The 9,050-nt window shown below is 40.0% G+C and overlaps 1 pseudogene; it reads left to right on the top strand.

Moving 5' to 3' along the window:
• Positions 1–287: 287 nt before the first annotated feature.
• Positions 288–1,003, top strand: LOC147445285 (uncharacterized; annotated as a pseudogene).
• Positions 1,004–9,050: the final 8,047 nt, after the last annotated feature.

Here is a 9,050-nt window from a genome sequence, read left to right on the forward strand (position 1 = left end):
GCCCTAGAGTGATGGGCGTATATACAATGCACGGGGGAAAAACCTCCTAAAGAGGGAAAAAATGCCCCGGCAGTCCTAGTGTGTTCACACACATCACTACCACATGTATATGGTAACACAGTCTGAGTTAATTAAGGTGGCAGTCCTCTGGCTTGGATTAAGGTGGTAGTCCTCTGGCTTGGATTTACAGAGCAAGGCCATCCCATCATAATGCAGCTTTGGAAACCCTTTGAAGTGTTAATTAAGACCTGCTTTTATAGCTAGGTCATATGAAGCTAAATCTCATCATGGATACCCCAAAGGTCACCACGAGGGGAAGATGTAGTTTTGTGGACGTTGTAGCAGCACCGAGCAAACACGATCGGATCAAACACCTTCAAAGAGATGTCGATCAACTTATGGAAGAGAATCGCGACCTCAAAGCGCGTCTTAGCAAGATCGAGGCTAGCCTTGACTCTATGGTCAACCTCGTCGCAGACAAAGTCAAAGATGTTGAAGCCAAAGTCACCCAAGCTCACACTGTAGCCATTGGTAAAGTCCAGACATGTGTGACAATGGAGCTTTGAGAGCAGAAACCTCAAGAAGAGAACTCCCTCAAGGTTCGGATTGGTGGGCTCCCTCACCATGGTGCACCACCGATGATACCCTTGAAGAAGTAATTATCAAGCTCAACAATATTCTGCAAACAATCAACATCCATCTGGAAGCCATTTCTTGGATCAATGACACCCATAGGCAAGTTCCACCAGAGCATTGCCTTTTGACTTTCAAGGACAAAGAGGAGCGGGTGCGGCTATTGCTCCAAACCCACCTACTCAAGGGAACAAAGGTTTGGATTGCTGAAGAGTTGACCACAAATCAACTCAAGATGAAAAAACAGGAGCTCAAAAAGGTCCACAAAGCACAAAAACAAGGTAAATGGGCAGTATACCAAGGGGGTAAGGCCATCATCCAGGAGTTTCGAACTCCCAAAGGGGCTCTCACCTTACCCGATCCCACCTAGGTTTTGTTTCTTTTTTTCTTCTACCTCCGATGATGGACCCTCAGTCCTTAACTGATATGTATCTGATGCACCTACTTAGAAGGTCACTTTGTAACGCTTTTGTCTCCGATTCCATGGGTCATATTTGACCTCCGTGGATGATAATTTAATCTCTCTCTCTCTCTCTCTCTCTCTCTCTCTCTCTCTCTCTCTCTCTCTCTCTCTCATAGCATGAAGAGACTAGAAGCCCACACATCAAAGGGACTAAAATGGCATGTGTCAAATTTTCCCTCTCTCAACACAAAAAGAAATCAAGACCACACATTGCAATAAATTATCAAAATGTTCCTATAGCTATTGCCTCCAACATTGCCAACTAGAGTCAAGTACCAGACCGACCTATATCTAACACCTCAATCTATTATCTATGGCTACGATCATCAATGATTTTGGACCATCCAATTCTTTGAGGTGAATGGCATAAGCTAGGAGGGGTTTGAACCCACAACCTCAACGTCCAAGGTATGTGCCTTTACCATCACTAGCTTATGCAATTCTTTTTCTTTTGTTACTTGCATTTTATGAATGATACTTTCAACTCCCAAATCGTAGCTCACACCAAGTTCATTGTGAGCTCACATCATGTTCACACACATAGTAGTGCAAAGGTCAGAACAGATTTACACCAAGTTCACACTAAGCTCACATCCCAAGGGTTTCACTCTATATACGAAATGGGATGCCACCTATGAGCAGACAACTTTGATAATACCCCTATATACGACTCATATTAGGGAATACGAACCCCCTTTTCTACGTTTATACGACAATCAATGTAGAAAACTATCATACCCCTATCTTACATATAAAATTTAGGTCTCACATGATCTAACTTAGTAAAACTAGCCAAAGAGTGTGTAGCATAGAGACTAGCACTGTACTAAGGAACCACTTCTATTGATAACTAGATGTACCATCAATGTGTCCTAGTTTGAATTTCAAACTATGTGCCTATTCAGCCTGCACTCTAGCTACTTGTCCAATTTTGACCCATCTAAATTACTCAAAAAACATGGTTTTAAAGTTATGTTAAGTTCTTCGTGTAAAATTGCATCTATACCAACTCTTTACAGCTTTCATCCCTCAACAAATGAACTAATCACAAAACAAGCAGTTGATACAAAGTAGCGTTAGTTCTTGCATGTATCTTTGTAGCTATTGACTCACAAGTTCAAGGGCAGTCTCTTTTGGGAAGCCATAATTTTGAAACACAAAAACTTCCTCTCATTTTTTCCTTTTTTCACTTCTCCCCCCCATAAATATGATACCCCTCCCTTATTTTTAAGCTTGGGAGATAAATTATTGGGGGCCTACCTCTAACTTATACGATTATGTAACTTGTAAAAAAACCCCCCTCCCCTGCACTTACGTGGTGCGGTAAGTTTTCCATGATGAATCCCATGGGGCTCACATTAACTTCACAAGGAGATCCACGATTGACATTCTTGCCATGGCATATCACCCACTTTCAACCATAGATGCCCTCTTGTTGTGAGGTGTCATTTAGTGACAAAGTGATGGACTAGTTTGTCCTTTGGCTGATCTGTCCCACTTTTCTACCTTCTATTGTTGTTTTTGGATAGAAAGAAAATGGAAGTAGAGACACATTACTTTAGCTGGTTGGAAGCTTTGAATAAAAGAAGCTCACGTGGAAGTAGAGACATATCACTTTAGCTGGTTGGAAACTTTGAATAAAATCAGCTCACTTAATGTGTCTATTAGAAACAAGAGCTTGTGAAAGCAAGTATTTGATGCTTTGCTTATTTTCTCTATGACAAGATTAGCACCATCAAATGGTGCTTCCAAACCTTCCATGCATGACAAATAAAATTTAAATTCTTGTCATAAGTGCTATATTTATTTTCAGAAGGTTTAGGACTACCAAATGCAAGTGGATGATTGTGTTGAATTAACACAACACGAATACTTTTTCCACTAACATAAGCGACAATGATAAAGAAAGGTTGAGCAAAATTGGGTAGTTTTAATACTAATGCATTCAATATGATTTTTTTAATAATAATTACATAAGCAAACAAATGATTGCAACTCACGTAGAGTTTTAGGTATAGGCCAACATTTGATTGCCTTTTTTTCCTTAGGATTAGCATATTTTCTTTAGAAATTATAGGGCCAAAGTATTTAATTTTAGACTCTAATATTGTGCCTTTTAAAGAATTCTTATAACGACTATTCTTTCGTAGCAAATCAGACACGCAAGGTTCTGTTTTTGCTCATCTATAGGCTTACTAAAGACAAGGATGCCATCAAAATCTTGGTGACTAATAATCATTCAACTCATCATATTAGGGAAAGGAATAGGTGCATTAGCTAACTCAAACATGACAACAATTCATAGTGCCATGTTTGATAGAATACCGCTCTTGTTCTATCATTATTTACTTGTGCGGTATCTTGATTTAACATCTATCTTGCATAAATTTGTGTCCCCTTTCAATCTATCAAGCAGATTATTTATAGTAGAAATAGAAAATTGTTTAATAGTGTTTATTTAAGGCTCTATAGTCAATGCACATATAAAAGCTAACATTCTTTTTCTTACAAAGAAGAACATGTTCTCCATATGATCAAAATGGGCCTAATGAGTTCTCTATGTAGAAAATCATGTACCTGAGGGTGTAACTCTTTTTGTGCTAAAGGATCTATTACATAGGGTGCTCTATAAGGTGGTTCACTACTAGGAATGATGTCTATCGTGCTGTCTTCTAGTCTAGAGGGTAGTTTAGTAGGACTTGACATCTCATGAGTAAAACATCCATGAAACTGAGAAAGAAATAAATCACATGTTTCATCACAATGTGTTGGTTTAGTAGAAACTTCATTGTTGACTCGTGGGTCAACAACATGCCCTAACTCAACAAAGCCTTATTTTTTGAGAGTTATGAAATGTTGTGGTTTATGGTTAGAAACATCATTTGTAATAAGTAGCTAATCTAATTACAAAATCTGGGGTACAGTGGCACTTCCAGATTGTAAATACAAACCCATTTGACCCCTTGAACTCTATTTTAGTTTTACTCTATGGTAGCCTTAGTATATAAGGTAGTTAAGTCATTTTGTAAAGGGAACTTTTATCATAATCAAGGTTTAAGCTATCGTCGATTGTGTGTGAGAGAGAAAGAGAGAGAGCGTAAGATTCATCCTTGCGCTACTCCCCGCTCGTTCATCACATTGGAGATCCAACTGCACCATCATGCTAGGCTCGATAAGAGTACACGACAACGCCACGCATTCCTCGCGGAACGGAGCACATGCGCTCACGCATCTAGGAGCTATTTGCGAATGTAAGTTTATTAACAATGTCTATTTTCTTCTTGCAAGTAGTCATTAGAATTGTGGCCACATAAGCTACGCATAGGTACTCATAAACTTCAGTATTGGGCACTTTCGAAATCCGGCTCTGTCTTCCTAGGCATTTTTTGCATATGGGTATAGAGTGAGGGTTTTGAGTGTCGAGGCTTTAGGACAGGTGTATCCTAGTGAGGGGATGGTGTTCCTTAAGTTTCATACAATTCTAGTATGGTTTACTGAGTTTCCTTTCGTTTGTGGGTATGTGGGTTGAGTGGTGTAGTTGAGAGCAACGAGATTCTATTGTGGTTTAGTTAGACTTCCAGAGTGCTGTATGCGTGGGATGGTCTCAGCCTGACAAGCTAAAGAGATTGCCTCCGTGCACCTGTCGTGTCATCTGTGTCCTCGATTGACATTATGTTGATCTAGGTTGTGCTGCATGCACTTTATAGATGTTGTGATTCACTCTTGCGACATTGGCGTTGTTGATGGGGACACAAGGACTTGAGTAGGTAATGGTACTAACACTCGTGTGATGGTTGCTTGCTTTAGTTTTGGCTAAAGAAAGCATTTTTCTTAAGTGGGTCCGGAAAGAAAGTTCAAAAGACAAAAGATAGAGTGTATGAAATGGAAAACAAAAAAACTTGTGATTTTGAGCACTTTTTGCATGAAAAATGATAGAAGTGCTTGAAAACCAGTGCTAGAGACTTGGGGATGCCTGTGAATGAATCTTTCCAAAAATTCATATAGGCCAAACTTCATCAAATTTGAAACATTTCTGGGCTTGCAAAGACCATAGACGCATCTAGGCAACTAAATGTTTAAATTGACAATATCTAGCACAAATAGTGTTGGATTTCAATTTTGAAAGTTACTATGAGTTGTCAGTGTAGTGAGGAACCTTTGGAGTGAAATTCACTTCAATTTGACCAGTTAGACATCATACACACAGGATGTTTAAAGAACACTTTTAGGGACCAAAATTGACATTTGATCTTGCCAGGGTGTTTAGCACCACAAAACAAGCTTATAGACCAAGTTTGGGCCAATTTTGAGAACATAGACATCATACGCGTATGATGTCTCAAGGACAGATCTAATAGTCCAATTACTTTTGACCACATGGGGGATTTGGGAGTGATTTGTTAAGCTTGCTTGCAAAATTTCATTTCATTTGGACACATACTTTTGCATGTAAAGAGATTTTTGCACACAAGAAGGTAAAGGTGAAAAAGTGGTGATTTTGAGCAATTCGACATCCAAAATTTGTTGTGATCACATATTCTTGTTATATTCATCAAGGAGTACCTTGGGTAGAAATCTAAGTGAAATCTAAGCAAAAAGACATCATACGTGTATGATGTCTTATGGGCTAGATCTGGGTCAAAATTGACATTTGAGTATACCCTAGTGCCGAGTCTTACAAAATGGCGAGCAAGTTTTTTTGAGCGACAAAAGAAACGAGCGAGTCCCTAAGCAATACGTTTATTTGTAGATTTTCTTTTTTGTGCCAATGTTCGGTCTTGCAGTGTCTCTAACTGTGGTTTGCAAGGAAGCCCTTCCTTGTCTTTAGGAACTACGATCAATTGTAGGACTACATAATTAAATGCCCTCATTGTTTCAGCATTCAACTTTTACAAGTATGAGACATACACTTTCATTTGTCCATAAACGTGAAATCAGGATACTCATAAATGTTTAAAGCACATAGACTTTTTCACTTAATCTACAACAATTTTTTTGATCGACATATTAAAATTGATCACATTTATATTAAAAAAGGGGCTCTTGAACATACATTGGACAACTGCCAAAATGGGTCCACAATGCCAAGGACCCGTTTCGACATAGCTGTCTGGCTTCTCCAACATGCCCAAGAGCCTTTTTTAAATATAAATGTGATCAAGTATGTGATACACATTTTGAAAATACATAATAGTAAGAATATTTTAAAGATTTTCCATAAGAGGTAGGATCAAGCAAAAGTGCACAAGCACAATTGGAGCTTGCCATTGGTACTAGAAAGGTTGTGCAGTCCGAGTCGCTTGCCGATGACAGTAGCAACACCAGGTCAAGATGGCCAGTGAAAATGAAAGGGCCGCAAATGGGGATGAGGGGGGCATGTGGAGATATTCTTTTTCTCATGCTGATCACACTCTAGGAGTGTACCCAAGTGGTCTAGCACACCTGATAGAGTCGAACCCCAAGACTTTGGGGTCCGATTCTACCCCAAAAGTTTGAGTAGCAATCAACTACATATGAGATCGTCAGAGATGAGAATTGGGATCTTAGGGGATTCCTATGATTAAATCTACACTCAAATCTAGTAAGTATGTGGTACTCACTTGTAACAAGTTGCTGATTTTATATAAAAAAATAGAAAATCTATAACAGCAGCGTCTGACCCCACTATAATACGCTCAAATTCCCCGTCACTGTAAGTGGCACCGCCCAGTGCTGAAATTAGCTTGGACTGGCATGGATTGGTTTTGATTACAATCACAAGGTCATACGAAGGCGACATGCTAGAAAAAAATTGAGGTACATTGTAATTTAACCGGCTAAAATTATAAAATATTGATTAGATTTTGAGCTTGCCTTTTACGAAAACCAAGAAATTTAGACAAGTTTTAGTGTAATTATCGGCAAAAGCTTCAAATTTTGACACAAAAGTTAGAAGAATTTCAAGTTTGTCCTTATTTTCACCACTTAGGGAAATGCATTTTTCTAGCCGCCTAAGAGTCGGAAGGCCTGGTGAAACTGAAAATATGTTATTAAATTAGAAAAAAACTTGTAGGTACGCAGCGTTTGTTGAACCTACTGGAACTAGTCCGCGAAAATGAAAAGAAATAGAAAATGATTAGGGACACATACTGGAACTAGTCCGCGCCAACGCGGACTGGTTCCGACAGGGTTCACAAGGGTTCGTGCAGAGGGCTTGGATAGCCAAGCTATCCAGGCTGTGGCTGAGGACAACTGACAGAGAAATATTTTGGTGGCTGTGATGTGAATAGGCTAAGCGGCTAAGGGGTGAGGATGGGGTCAATGTGGCTCACCTTGCAGTGTAGTAGACGATGTAGAAGGGAAAACGGGCTGAGCCATAGCTTCTGCTACGTCTCATGCACTCTCCTATCTCTTGTATTCATGCAAGACAGAGAGAAGAATAAGAAGAGAAGAGACGAGATCATGCAAGTGGCAACATAATTGTGTGTGTGTGTGTGTGTGTGTGTGTGTGTGTGTGTGTGTGTGTGTGTGTGTGTGTGAGAGAGAGAGAGAGAGAGAGAGAGAGAGAGAGAGAGAGAGAGAGAGAGAGAGAGAGAGAGAGAGAGAGAGAGAGAGAGAGAGAGAGAGAGAGATCATCGACCATGACAAATGACAAAAAATATCATCCAAGAGAAAACGTCAAGCGGCCAAAGGTACGGTTGTCAGACGTGAAGAGTCCATACGTGCTCGATACTGCTGGGTTGATGCTACTACCCAAGTTTGACATGTCTGGTCATGAGCAACAAGCATTTCCGCCCTTCTAAGTGACATTCTTGAGGAACTTTTAAGCTGGCAGCTCTTGGTGGGTGTTCATGGCTTCCTCTGATTTTGCTAGGTACCATAGTTTCCACTATACTTATTAACAAAGAGAGAGAGAGAGAGAGAGAGAGAGAGAGAGAGAGAGAGAGAGAGAGAGAGAGAGAGAGAGAGAGAGAGAGAGAGAGAGAGAGAGAGAGAGAGAAAGAGAGAGAGAGGCATTTTTCATTTTGTATTTTCAAAATGTGTATTTCATACTACATGCAGAAATTAGGCATCGACATGGATAACAGTCTCTTCTCTCTCCCACTGAACATGTTCAGTATTGACCCTCACACCGGCGATACCTACATCGACCATGATGGCTTCTTCACCCAAAGGCCTCATGGCCTCATCGGCCTATGAGCTTCCTAGACGAGCATCACACGCAGCTTGGAACGGCATTAAGGCGCATTTGGTCTCCAAAATCTAACCACACAGGTGATTCCCCACAGGTCTAGACTAACCAGGCAACGTGCTCTCAGGTTCAAGACCAATTTTCCTCCATCAATCTAGCTTAGATCTATGAGGACAAAACTAGTTTTTGGCTAAGGAAAGGACACTTGATCACTTTGACAATATTTTTTTAGGGCAAGGATTTCATTTCTAACATAAATTGATGAGAGGGATCTTTATCGATCTAAGGACCACAGAATCATCATTGATCTAAGTAGCTATCCACGGATCTAATTCAGAAAAAGGGAGTCAAGTCCTACTCTGTCTTATACTTTTTATTTATTTTTGTGCATCTAGATTAATTTTTTTTAAAAAAATTTAAAAATTGAGAAAAAATCCTTTAAAAAGTGTTGCATTTGCTCATAGAAATCCATAGAAGGGGAACCCACATGTTATTAAGGTTTGTAACAAGGCTAGCCTCAGGTTCAGAAGTTCCTTCAAGATGACCATCCACCCGTAGCAATAGAGGCATGGCTTAACCTAGGCCGAGTTGAACCCCAAAGAACATAGTGCTCTGGAATCTGGAGAAACTTCCACGTGCAACACCTCTTCCATGGGATCCATCACAAGGTTCCATGGCAACAAGGTCTATGAGATGCCTAGAAATACTTTGTGACTTGGAGTTTTGTTAGGGCCTCAACATGTAAGGTGGTTTGAGATTTTGAAGCCTCCACTACTTTGTGGT

The sequence above is a fragment of the Adiantum capillus-veneris genome, chromosome 12, assembly GCF_014529385.1.
Source record: "Adiantum capillus-veneris isolate H3 chromosome 12, ASM1452938v2, whole genome shotgun sequence".
NCBI classification, from domain to species: Eukaryota; Viridiplantae; Streptophyta; class Polypodiopsida; order Polypodiales; family Pteridaceae; genus Adiantum; species Adiantum capillus-veneris.